General features: G+C 34.8%; 1 protein-coding gene across 1 annotated transcript in view; it reads left to right on the top strand.

The window, feature by feature from the left end:
• The window catches only part of Galntl6 (polypeptide N-acetylgalactosaminyltransferase like 6), a 1,205,609-nt gene that overhangs the window by 170,959 nt on the left and 1,021,660 nt on the right, over positions 1-12,990 (top strand). The gene's annotated exons all lie outside the window — the stretch shown is intronic.

Below are 12,990 nucleotides of genomic sequence, written 5' to 3'. Positions count from 1 at the left end.
GATAAAAATAGTAAAAAAAAAAAAGAGATACAGTATTTCACTAAGGAAAATAATAGGAATTCAACAATGGTTGTTGTGTTATGTAATGTTGTCTTCAAGTTGGTTATTTACATTACCAGATATAAGCATACAAAATTAGTTTAAAAAATTAAAAGAAATTAAAAAGAAGAAGAAAAATTTGGCGTTAACCGCTCCTGTCAGTAGACTAGCAAGAATGATCAGTAGAAGCTTCCAAGCTGTCCTGGATATATTCACAAATATATCTTTTTTCATTCTTTGTTTCTTTTCTCTTTTTCCCCATTTCAGTTTTTCTTCCCTTTGGTCAGATTCTTCCCCAACTCTATTAGGCATCGTGCCTTTTAGAGTTCATTTACTCTTTCAGGTTCTTACACTAGCAAGACATTGAAATGTTTGCACAGGTGGGTCTGACTTATTAATTCTAATGATTTTATTCTTCTTATGACTTCTTACAATCTTTTCGAAGTTAATGTTACTCTGCATAATAGATACCTGGGTATATTTCTCTGAAATGATTACTAATGTGATTTATCAAATTATAACTGAGTTTAGAAACTTGTCTCTGGGTAGACAGAAATATGATAAGCAGTATGCTTTGTTGTCTCTAGTAATTCCACTTCTTTTTTGTCCAAGGGTTGAGGAGACAAAGGGAAGAACAAGAAAGCCTTATTTTGAAATTGTTCTTGATTCTTTGCAAGTAGGTGAGATTTTGAATGGGTCTCCTGAATTTATTTATTTATTTATTTATTTTTATTTTTTCATCTTTAGGGAAGGTTTTACAGGGTGTTCAGGTTCTCACTACTAGATTGGACTTGTAGTGATCTGCCTGCTTACAGTCTCCCAAGAGCTGGGATTACAGATGTACACCACCATGCTCAGTCTCAATTGCCGTCTCCTCAAGCCCCAAAGGTGGGCCTGGCATGGCAGGTCCAGGGATCGAACCCCAGACCCCTGAGCCTGCTTGCAGGTGCTTTAATCTGCTGTGCTATTTGTCCAGTCCTCTGAATTTCTTTTCAGAGCATCCTTTAGAAAACATATTTGAACATGGGTGCAAATGACTGTCAGACAGTTTGCAGCATAGAGAATGAAATGTGCTTTGCTGACCTGGCTCACTTGCTCTGAAGAAGAGACGGGTTCCTCAATTCTGTACTTTTCTGCTCATACTCATTTGGGAAATTTGATCTCCAAATTTGTTGAACACACTAATAGTTATCCCATCAAAGTTACTTTTTTGAATGAGTAATTGGCTTTCATGAATATAAAGACTTAGAAAATTTAACATTTAGTGAATTCTTTCTCCTGTTTGCTGATGGTCACTCATTGGCTGCATTGTCATGGCCATCCGTCTGTGTAGGTGCGGCCTTGTGTCTCCTTGTGTGACCTAAATCCCTCATTTAAAAAAAAAAACACCAGCCACATAGGACTAGGGCACATGTTCTAGACCTCCTCTTAATCAACTCTTTAAAGGGATTTGGTTTCAAATACAATCACATTCTGACTTAATGGGTGATAGGTCTTTAGAGTCTGACTATTGGAGAGTGGGTATATTTCAGATTATAATCATCAGAAGTAAAGTTATGTTTCTCTACTTTGTTGCTTTTTAGTCAAATATTAGTTGAATAATGAATTACTGAGAATTAATACCAAACTATGTAGTAAAAACCTTTGTATTTGCTAAGCTACTTTCAACCACAAGTTAGAAAAACAAGTGCATAAACAAACTTCTTATAGTTACCTAAAAGCAAAAATACAGATTCATGTAGGAAGAATATTTAGGGTTCATAGGACTACCTCCTGAGAAAGCTTCACTAACATTTTCGAAAATGAAAATATGTTGTGCTTCTCAAAATTTTCACTAAGGCATAGGAAATTCGTTTTAGAAACGCTTTGCATTTCGTTTGTGTGACTTAAGTCATGTTGCCAGTTGGCAAGCAGAATCTGTGTTCATTAATAAGCTCAGTATATTCTAACATTATAAATTGGACAAAGAAATGAGATACTGTGATTAATTTTAAGGTTCAATCCTTGTTAATCTCTCAAATTTGCAGTTGAGAAGTACAAGAGATTTTCAGGAATAATATAAAAACCCTTATAATTGCCTAGGGGAAAAGTGTGGTTTTTAATTTAAATTAGAACACAAAGAGTGTTAAATAAAGAATATGTTACACAAAGGGAATGGTAAACAGTCTCCTGCAAATGTGTACTATTCCTGGAGATTGGGGGAAGCTGGCATTGAAAGGCTAATACTTGTTTTTCCTTTGTATTAGATTACAGGTCAGTGCCTATAATTTCTTTAAACCACAAGAAAATAAGTGGACTTAATATTGGCTCCCTGGAGAAAGAGTGTTTGTTGCTTGGGTGTATTGTTGCACTTTAACTGAGAGAAATGATAGTTTAATTTCATTTTCAAGGTCTTGAAAAAATCTGAAACCTTCATCTCCCCTCCACCATTATGAATCAAGAAGTATTGACTCTCATTTCTGACATTTATATTAGCTTTATTTTCACTTTACAGGTTCTTACATGTTTGAGAAAAAAACACAACATGTTCTGAGAATACTGAAAATTTATTTATAAACCAAGTTTTTTTTTACCTCTTTGTAAAATTGGTTATTTTGCAAATGTTTCCTTAGTTTGAAGCAGAGTTGCAGCTCTTAATTTTGCATTTCAATAGGTTTCAATTTATACTATGTCCTAACACATATATTTAATATTTCATGCACAGGTTTTATAAATACTATAAACAATTTGATTGTTAATAAAATGCAATAAGAAAGGATAAGCTGGGGCTGGAGAGATGGCTCAGTGGTCTAAAGCACCTACTTAGAACAAGCTCGGCAAGGCATCAGGGACCGCGGTTCAATCCCCCAGCACCACATGCCAGCCGGCCCCGCCCCCTGGTGGGCTGAGCGGGCCACACACACACCACACACACACACTCTCTCTCTCTCTCAAATAATAAAGAAAATAAAAAAAATTTTAAAAAAAAAGGATAAGCTCTCTTTTACAAAACTACTTAAGTTATAGTGCTTTTGTGCTTTTAGTAATATCATAATGGAAGGTAGAACATCTGGGTATTTAGGGTAATGAATATTTGTAACTCAAAGAATAAAATATCAAACAGCAATGATTTACCACAAACTGTATGAGTCTTCAATCTCCAATATTTCAGTGGAAATCAATAGATTACAAAAATATTTTCTTTATTTTCTTAAATATTACATAAATTAGTAAGTTCAAATTTAAAACAAAGCTAAGAAGTCTGATGATATGGACAAGGAGCTCTTATTAGACAGAATTGTGATTTTTATTATTAATTAAATTTGCTAAAATTATGTTTCTAAAACATGTGCAGCTTATGTCCGTGCTGTGTGGAATTTCAGGGGACTATAAAATACAGTTGATAATCAATCACCACACCAAAGAGTGGCCATCTGATGTATTTATCCATCAATTTCCTCTCCTTATAATTAAAAGTTGGCCTGGGAGCATTGGTTCCTCTGATCTATTGCCACACTGAGCACTGTTATCTGCAGAATCCTGCAACATTAGTGCTTGCTGAACCAAATTTGGGAGCTGCCTATGTGTAGCCAAACTGTCATAGTTGGCTTTCTGCTGTGATCAGGTATGCTGGACTACAGTGTTGAAAACCTGCAAGTCTCTAATGGCTTGTTCCTGAACAAATCTAAAGTCATCAGCAAGGATGATGTTTGCACAGTCAACAAAAGAGCCAGATGAACTGAGAGAGCAGTAATACATAGCAGCATTTCCTTTAAATCATCACCTTCTCCACTTAATAGAATGAGGAGAGACGCTGAAAAATTGCACGAAAGTGTTTTATCACATCAATACAAAGTATCAGAACCTATCACAGCTAGGATCTAAAACTAGTCATGTAACTCTATTTTACTCGTGCAAGCTAAGGTATTTCTGAAGAGCAAATTTTACATTATTTAAGCATTATTGTCAGTATATTATTCTACGTTTCTGACAGAGTAGTAGTAATTATTGCTGCTCTAAAAGCACAGTCATAATTGCCATCATTACTGTAAGTTTTATATTATAGGGAACCAGCATAAGAAAATCAAATTGAGAAGTTTGAAATTTTAAAAACATGCTTTTACCCAATAGAAGTGTTTGATATTAAGGAGAAAAAGGGTTATTATTCAATGTGTGTCCAATTAAAGTGATTTCCACGTAAAGCCTACACAATAATAATGTAAGCACCCATACCAATGCTGAAAAATTCTTAGTAGGTTATGTACCAAGGTAGTATGAGCCAAGGGTGTGAATATTGCCACTAAACCTAAGGTGGCTGTGCTTCTTGGGGCCCCTCTCATATGATCAGACAGGATTTCTTTTCATTATTTAATTAAAAGGATATGGATCCACAACAGATAGGTTGAAGAAGGAAAACGATAGAAGTCAGTTCTTACATCATTTAGAGCCATTGTGCAATAATTCTTGCCTTCTGGATCTATGAACTAGTTATTTTGATTCTGTCCCTAGTGGACACTATCACAGACTCAACAGAAGCAGAAACATAGTAGTTTGTGTTAGCTACAGGAACTTTGAATTTCCAAATTTTGCTGAGCAAGTTTAGTGCAGGCACTATCTGGGTGTCTCAGCTTATCTTTAGAAGTTCTTCAGCTGCATAAAGCTGAACAGTGTCAGGTGTTCCCCTAACTTGCTCCGTTTCTGAGTTACCCCATACTGCATTCCTTTTTCAACCAAATCCTTTGTTACTAAACAAAATCGACACTCACTTTCATTCTCACTAACAGAATCCCAGCTACCCCTAAGGTTATCATAGTTTTAGGATTTTCCAGATGTGATTTAAACACTTGTTACTGTGCTTCCCTAACTGCAGCAGCGAAGTTTTTTAAACTCACAAAGTAAAGTCCCTGTATAAGATTAATGGTGGGAGAAAAATGTCTGTTGCTATGTCTCTATCTCTGTCTCTCTATTCTTCTATAGGAATTATCCAAAGATAACTTGAGCAGAATTGTCTTGCCAACTGCAATAGAAGATGTTCTATACTTTCAAGAGGGTAGAGGCTGTGGGGCACTATGAATCAAATGTTATGTTACCCCAAAAGTCATACATTGAAGTATAATCCTTAATGTGATGATGTTTAAAGGTAGGATTTTGGAAACTGACTATGTCATGACAATGTAGCTCTCATGAATAAAGATAGTGCTCTTATTTTAAAAGGACCCCGCAGAGCTATCTTATATCTTTTGATACATAAGGACACTGAAAAAAGACAATTATTTTGAACTAGGAAGCAGAAATTCACCAGACACAGAAACTGATAATGTCAGTATCTTGAGTTTCTCATCTCCAAACTATAAACTCTCTATTTTTTAATAGTAACAAGTCTGTAATCTTTTGTTATAGCAGCCAAATAAGTCAATTAATACTTTGGATTACTGTATCTGAGTTTTACTAAATATCTAGGTTCTTATTCAGAGCTTCACTTTTAATGCATCTTGCATACTGTCTGTTTCAAATCCACTCAGGGTATGTGACAGTTCTTCTCAGTGTCTTAGACCAAGTCCCGTTGACCTTGCATGAGTGGATGCACGTTCCCATGCGTAGCATAAGCCCTGCAGGCACATTCTGGGCTTCATATCCGAGCTGCAGCACAGATCTTCTCCAGAGCACGAAATCGAGGAGATAAAGAGTGGATGGTTCTCCAGCGGCAAACATACTGTCAAAATAATAGACAAAGTCTCTTGGATTTACAGCGCAAATTAGACATTGCATGAAGTAAACAAGGGACTTGTGACACTAGATTTAACAAAACTGGATGGTGTCTGCATTATTTTGACTTGCCCATCATGTCTGCAGTAAGAAAGGGATAAGAAAGGCATGGAGAATGTGACAGTAGTTTCTCGTCCTTATTTCCAAATGTTTCTTCATGGATTGTTATACATCTTTGTCTTCTCAATAACTTCTAGTAGCTTTCACCTTGTTATTAGGATTTATGCCTAATGTTTTATTTAATTATATTTACTTGTTTATGTTTCTTTCTTTGTTATTGGAACTCAAACTCATGATGTCATGCTTGCCAGACAGGCATTGTGCTGCTGAAATATATACCCAGCCCTGTATTATTTATTTAAAGAAAATATAGCCAACTTTTTGCTTGTCCGTATCTGATTATTCTCAGAAGTAATCTGTACACTTGAAGTTATTAGAATAGCGATCATTACAGACATCTATTAAAAATTAGTGTCCTCTATCTTTTTAGGACACTCTAAAGAGGAACAAAAGATAAAATGGGAATAAAGTCCCATTTTAACAATGGCAATTTTGCATCTTTCATATATTTTATCATTTTGTCCATTTCAAGTATGAATCTAAGTCACAGCTTCCTCTTAATCGTATTCTACAATACCAGCATTCATGCATTTTAATGTTATCCAGGCTTTATTCAAGATCAGTTTTCTTCCCTAATCCTTTATGTGTTTAAAAGCTATTGGTGTCATCATAATAACACCTGATCTTTAATCCAATTTTATGTATCAGATAATTCTTTAAGATTTTACAGTTGGTTGCTTCAGTTTCTTTGCTGTGTTAAAGATGAGTTCAGTTGTAAAATGGTTACATGTGTCTGCAGCTAATATCCTTATTCACTATAGCTTCAGTATGATCTCCATTTCTCAATTTAGGGAAAATGTTCAAACTAATCACATTGTTGTGGTTATATGGTAAACAGATGTAGGTCTTAGCAGCCTGTCCATGCAAGTGTTATAAGTATCTACAGTAAAAGGAAAACATAAACCAAAATAAAAGAAATAAGCATTTCTTGAACTTATGAGTCCAGTACTGACTTCTTGGAACTATTGTTCAATTTCTAGCAATATGTATAAGTATTACAAAGAAGTGGAAAATAGTAATCATATTTTAGTAAAATGTCTCTTACTAACTCCAGAGTAACAGGGTAAAAAAATTATCTGCCAAGGTACTAGTAATATCATGAATTTAGATTAATAACTTACTATCTTATTCTTTGTCTTTCTTGTTATAACTAATATTAAAGGAAGAAATTGCTTAGGATAGATATATAGTTACATTCTCTTAATGAATAGAGGGATTTGTTCTAATGGTGTTTGTAAATAAGATAGCATGTCCGCATCTTGTACAGCAATTAACCACTAGGAAATATGTATGCAATGTGTTAATTATTGAAACTGTCTTACCAATTTGATTTGAAACTGTCTCATTGCTATTTGTTTCTCAATAAAATTATGGGGAAAAATGAATAGGAGGTTAAAAAAAAGGAAGAAATTTACAGGGAAGCTTTCAAAACTGAGAAAATGAATCAGTTGCAGAGATAAAATCTATAACAACTCTTTGGGCTTAGTTTGAGCAAACATTCGAAAAAATGAGGATAGAAGTCTATAAATCATCTACAGAGACTTTAAGTTGCTTCATTTCCAACTTCCTATATTACCTACTTTGAGTCCACTGGACACATGAATTTCTTTTTAATAATTTGGTCAATTTTTTTTATATACATCATTAAAACAAAAAAAAAAAGGTTTTCAGTGAAATTCATCAATCCAAAAACATTAGTGAAGACATTAAATAAAGCAGATGAATAGATGCCTTCAGATTAATTTATAACATATAATTTCATATCCTGATAACAGTTTACAGTAAAAACATTACCAATATTTTTAATGTGTTTAGTACAGAATTTAAAGGGTCTCACTACATAGATCAGACTTGTAGTGATTCTCCTGTTTTCAGCCTCCCAAGCACTGGGATTATAGGCACACACCATCATGCCCAGTCTCCATTGCCATCTCAGCGCGCTCCAAGGGTGGGGCTTGCATGGCACTCTGGGGTTCGAACCTAAGTTTTCTTAGGCCACTGCATCTGCCTAAGAAGGCACTTTAATCTGCTAAGATATTTGGCCAGCCCAATAAGTTATTTCTTGACTAAATCTAAAATGAAAATATAAGAGCCGGCCAAATAGCTCAGCAGATTAAAGCACCTACAAGCAGACGCAGGGACCAGAGTGCTATTCCCAGGCCTGCTGTGCCGGCCCTGCTCCCAGGGTGCGCTGGATGGCAATTGAGTCCGGTTATGGTGGCTCACACCTGTAATCCCAGCGCTTGGGAGGCTGAAAAGAGGATAATCACTATGAGTCTGATCTGTGTAGTGAGACCCCTTAGACCCTGGAAGCTGTCTATTCTTCAAGAGTATGTCAACAAATTCAGCTTTGACAATTCCATCCAAGGCTCTAGATTTAAGCTTAATGAATCATAATCCTTTGTCTTTATTGATCAAAAACCTCTCCCAGCTCTCCATATTTAGCAAACAATGTTTTACATTCATCCTCCTTGGTATCTGTAGGCAGATTCCCAACAAACAATGAGCAATGCTGAGTGTAAATTTTTTCTGCCAGCCTCTTCAATGAAGACAAATTAGCTTTAAGCCCCTCCAAGTCAGAGATCATTTCCTATCTGAGACCCGCTGGGCCTGCTAGGGGACAGTGGTGGTAGTGGTCGTGGTGGTGGTGGTAGTGATCTTTAGCACCTCTAGTCCGTGGCATCCCCTGAGAGACTCTTCACCACCTAGATACAGTGGCTTCCAGGGCTCCAGGGTGCATGGAGGCCCGGCCCACCAATGAGCTTTGGCTCACCAGTCATCATCTGCCCTTAGAGCTACCAGGACAAGGACCCAAACCATTAACCAGTTTGAGTTTACTGAAATGGCTGTTAGAATTGTTGATGGCCTTGGGGAATCTACAGGGAAAGGCATAGTTGAATTTGCTTCTGAACCAGTATTAAGAAAAGCATTTGAAATATGTAGTGAAGGTGTTTTTCTACTAACAACAACACCTTGGCCAATCATTATGAAACCACTGGAACAATTGGATGATAAAGATGGTCTTTTTGAAAACCTTGCCCAGAAGAACACAATACATCAAGAAGAGAGAGCAATGCTAGGCTTGGCTGTGCACATTTGAGTATGAATATTCTCAGTGATGAAACTATTGGGATGAAATGGAGAAACAACAAAGGGAATAAGTTGAAAAAAAAATTGAACAATGCTGAAGACAAGTTGGAAAGTAAAATGGAAGGTACCTACTGTGAGCATCAGGTAAATTTTTGTGCTAAGATTTGAAGAGATACCAGGAAAAATTAAGAAGTATGGAAGAACTTCACAATCAAGAAATGCATAAATGTAAAGGAATGCAATTGAGGCAAGAGGAGGAACAATGTGGAAGGGAAGAGGAAGTGTTGATTCACCAACATGAGCCACAAGAAAAGATGAAACACAGAAGAGAGGAAAGTTATAGTCGAATGCACTACTTGGACCTAAGAGTAAGAGACATAAAAGTAGGTGGCAGAGGAGCAGGGAACATGGGAGATCCATGTGGTTCAGGAGGCCAGAAATCACCTCTAGGTGGTGGTGGTTGCATATGTTATAGTGGTAATCCTGGAGTTCCCCAAGCAATGAGGAGTGGTTCCATGGTGGGAAGTGATAGGGTGGGAATAGCTGATGTTGACTGATGTGGAGTGCCCATTCACTAGAAGTGGAATGAAAGTTTGTTCCCAAGATAGCAACCCAGCATGAGCAGAAAGGGAGAGCCACAGTTGTGAAACTGACAAAGTGTCTGTGAGCTAAATAGGCTGTGTCCAACAAACCAGAAAAGGAAGAGTAAAAAAGATGTGGAAAATTTATTTTCCATTAATAAAGGCACTTACAAATAAAAGATTTTTCACAGCAAGAGAAACCATCAACATACAGAAGAGACAGCCCATAGTGTGGAAAAATATGTGTACCAGCTCTTCCTCAGATAAAGAACTATTGTCAAGATTATAAAAATAACTCAAAAATATCAGACCCAATCCACCTATGGGCGTCTGAGATAAATACATACTTCTCAGATGAAGAAATGCAAACAGCAAGTAAATAATTGAAAAAAAAAACCAAGTTCAATATCACTGGTCATTCAAGAGCTGCAAATTAAAACAGTGAGATTCCATCTCACTCCAGAAAGAATGGTTGTTATCAAGAAATCAACCAACAGCAAATGTTTCAGGATCTGTGGGGCAAAGGAACTTAGCTGTTCCATTGCTGAGTATCATCCCAGATAACCACAAAAATTAAAAACATCATACCACAAAGGAATTTATACATGCATGTTTGTAGCACCACAATTTGTCATTGTGAGGTCTCATTAGCAGCCCAAATTTCCATCAACCAAGAAAGCGATAAAAAAAAATTAGGTCTTTTTATACAATGGGGTATTACTCATCCATAAAGAAGGATAAAGTGGACACTTTGTAGATAAATGGATTCACCTTGAGAGCATACTCACAAGTGAAATAAATCTGACTCACGTATGTAAATACTCTGTTGTTAGCTCCCTCATGTGAGTAGCTGAAAGAGTAAATAAGATCTAAAATGTACAATAGATTTTATAAAATAAAAGAAACAGTTTCAAAGGTGAGAGGAACTGGGGAGAGAGAAATGATAAATGAAGGACAAGAAAAACAAAGGAATATATTATTTGGACAATCAAATGCCTATATTCTGTACTCTGAGTAGCTAATTTAAAGATAATAATACACAACATATTGATACACAACCATTGTTACCTGCCTATTGTCTTGTAGGGAAATGTTGTTGTATTTTTCTCCTTCAAATAAAATTTTAAACAAAGAAGCTACTAAGGCATTATTTAATCAGACTTTTTTCCCTTTAACAATCACTTTTGTCCAATTCCTTTTTTCTGTCAAAACTGAAGTTCATTACCAGATTCACTTAGCATATCATTATTCACAAATTAAAATTATGAAATGATAATGTTTTAGATCCCTAGATAACTCATTTCTTTTTTATTACAGTTTTTTCATTTTTTAAAGGGAGTACAAATTAGAATTGAAACAGAAAAATTTACAAGTTCTACAAAATTTCACTTAATGGAGTAATATGAATTTCACAGTATTTGTCATAATATAGTGTTGTTTTCCAACCAGTAATTCCTATTATTAGATATATACATGTAAAATTGGAAGAAAGAAAAAAATAAAGAAAGCCATGTATAAGAAATGTTTTCCAGGGGCCGGGGAGACGGCTGAGTAGGATAAGCGCTTGACTGGCAAACGCAAGGATCTGAGTTCAATCCCCGGTTCTGCAAAGAAAAAGAAAAAGAAAAAGAAAAGAAATGTTTTCCCTACATGAAACTGTCTGTTCCTCTAAAGTACTTTGTGCTATACTGATTTCTACAATCAAAATTTGTCTACAAAGTTAAATGTAAAACTAAAGCTTTTTGTGGGAAAATCTGGCTCCTCAATTCGTTAAGCACAGTGCAGTAATTGCTCATCCTATCACGTTAGTGTTATGGGCAACTTCTTCAAAGTATCTACAATTTTAAGACTTTCTAGCCTCTCATGTCTTTTCATTGCAAGACAATAAAATAATTTCTATTCATTTTTGGACCCTGATTCATCAAGAAAATATGTAAATTACAATCGACATTCTCTGGTTTAGAAAGCCAAAAAGTGGATAAAACATGTTACTTAGATATCCAGAAAAAGTTATAAAGTTTAAAGACTGTATTTAAAAGCATACTAAAATTTAATTTTCTGGAGAAAACGTCTATATACAAAAATTTTATTAAGTAAAATATTTTATTTTTCAGTGGTGGAGGATTAAAAGAATTACCGCTGTGGTTATTTTTGCTTCTTTTAATGCATTCATAGTATGTGTCTGTTAGACTGAAGATAACACCCATACAGAGAGCCTGGGAACATATAATTAACTCATTGATATAAACTATTATGGTTCACATTACGCTATTTGCATAATATTCATGCAGGATATAATTTGTGTTTCTAAGATGAGTAGTAAATATATTTCATGTATTCATAAAATTTGTCATATTAGTTATTAAAGGCTCTATGAGATTCAAGATCATAAGGTATAACTAAAACATGGAATTATATTTTTAAATATTCATTTATTAAATAGGACTAAGGATACTGAGTAATATATAGTATAAAATTTTCAGTAGAGATAACAATACAAAGGAAAATGGAGTAGAAACAGTGTAAAACCCATGTACGGAACCAAGTATCACACACTATAGCTGAATAATTAAAAATTAAAAAGAATTTAGTAAACAACCTAGTTAAAACTTATTTAATCCCCTTTGTTATTGTTTACATAAAATTATAATTTTATTTTCCAGTTAGAATTTAGACTACTTATTCAATTAAAATTTCGGGGAAACACAGACCTTATAAAACCTATATCCTCAGCATTTAATTGTAGACTAATAAACATTCTTAATAAATACAAAATTCATCTGTCACACTTTTGATCTTTTTAGAGTATCTCCCCCTTACATACTCAAATTGAATTAATCCCCTCTTATGGGTGGGTAAGAGACAGCAGGTTTTGTTTTGTTTTTAAATAAAATAAGGTCAATTTCTTTTATTAGATTCTGTTCAAATGCCACAACTTTGGACTGCTGTCGTCTGTTTAAATAGTAGAACTAAGATTTCTTTATGCTGATGTATCTAAACATTTTTAATTGTTTCATTCCACTTGATCATACAAGTAAATTTTTCAAACAGAATATGTTTTGTGATAAGATGTTACATATGTGAATGGAAAAATCAAGGCATATTTTCAGCTGCCACTTTCACTATATTCTATCTATATGTCTATTCTCATGGTTTTCATGTTAGTAGCTACACATGTCCACACAGAGTATAGCTAAAGATGACTTAGATTTTCTAGTGAAGTCCAAACCATTCAAAATTAAATTTGAAGATGTGTGAATACAGTATTTGAATGGCAATGGAATATCCATCTCTGATAAAAGTAAACAAAAAAGGGGGATATAAATGATGGACAATTTTGTAGTGAAAAAGGTATACATATCTGTATATACAAAATAGTTTAGTTCAAAGAGAAGAGATTTGTACCAATACTGTT

The sequence above is a fragment of the Octodon degus genome, unplaced genomic scaffold (genome assembly GCF_000260255.1).
Source record: "Octodon degus isolate 3935 unplaced genomic scaffold, OctDeg1.0 scaffold00121, whole genome shotgun sequence".
NCBI lineage: Eukaryota > Metazoa > Chordata > Mammalia > Rodentia > Octodontidae > Octodon > Octodon degus.
This window is presented reverse-complemented; position numbering and strand designations above follow the sequence as displayed.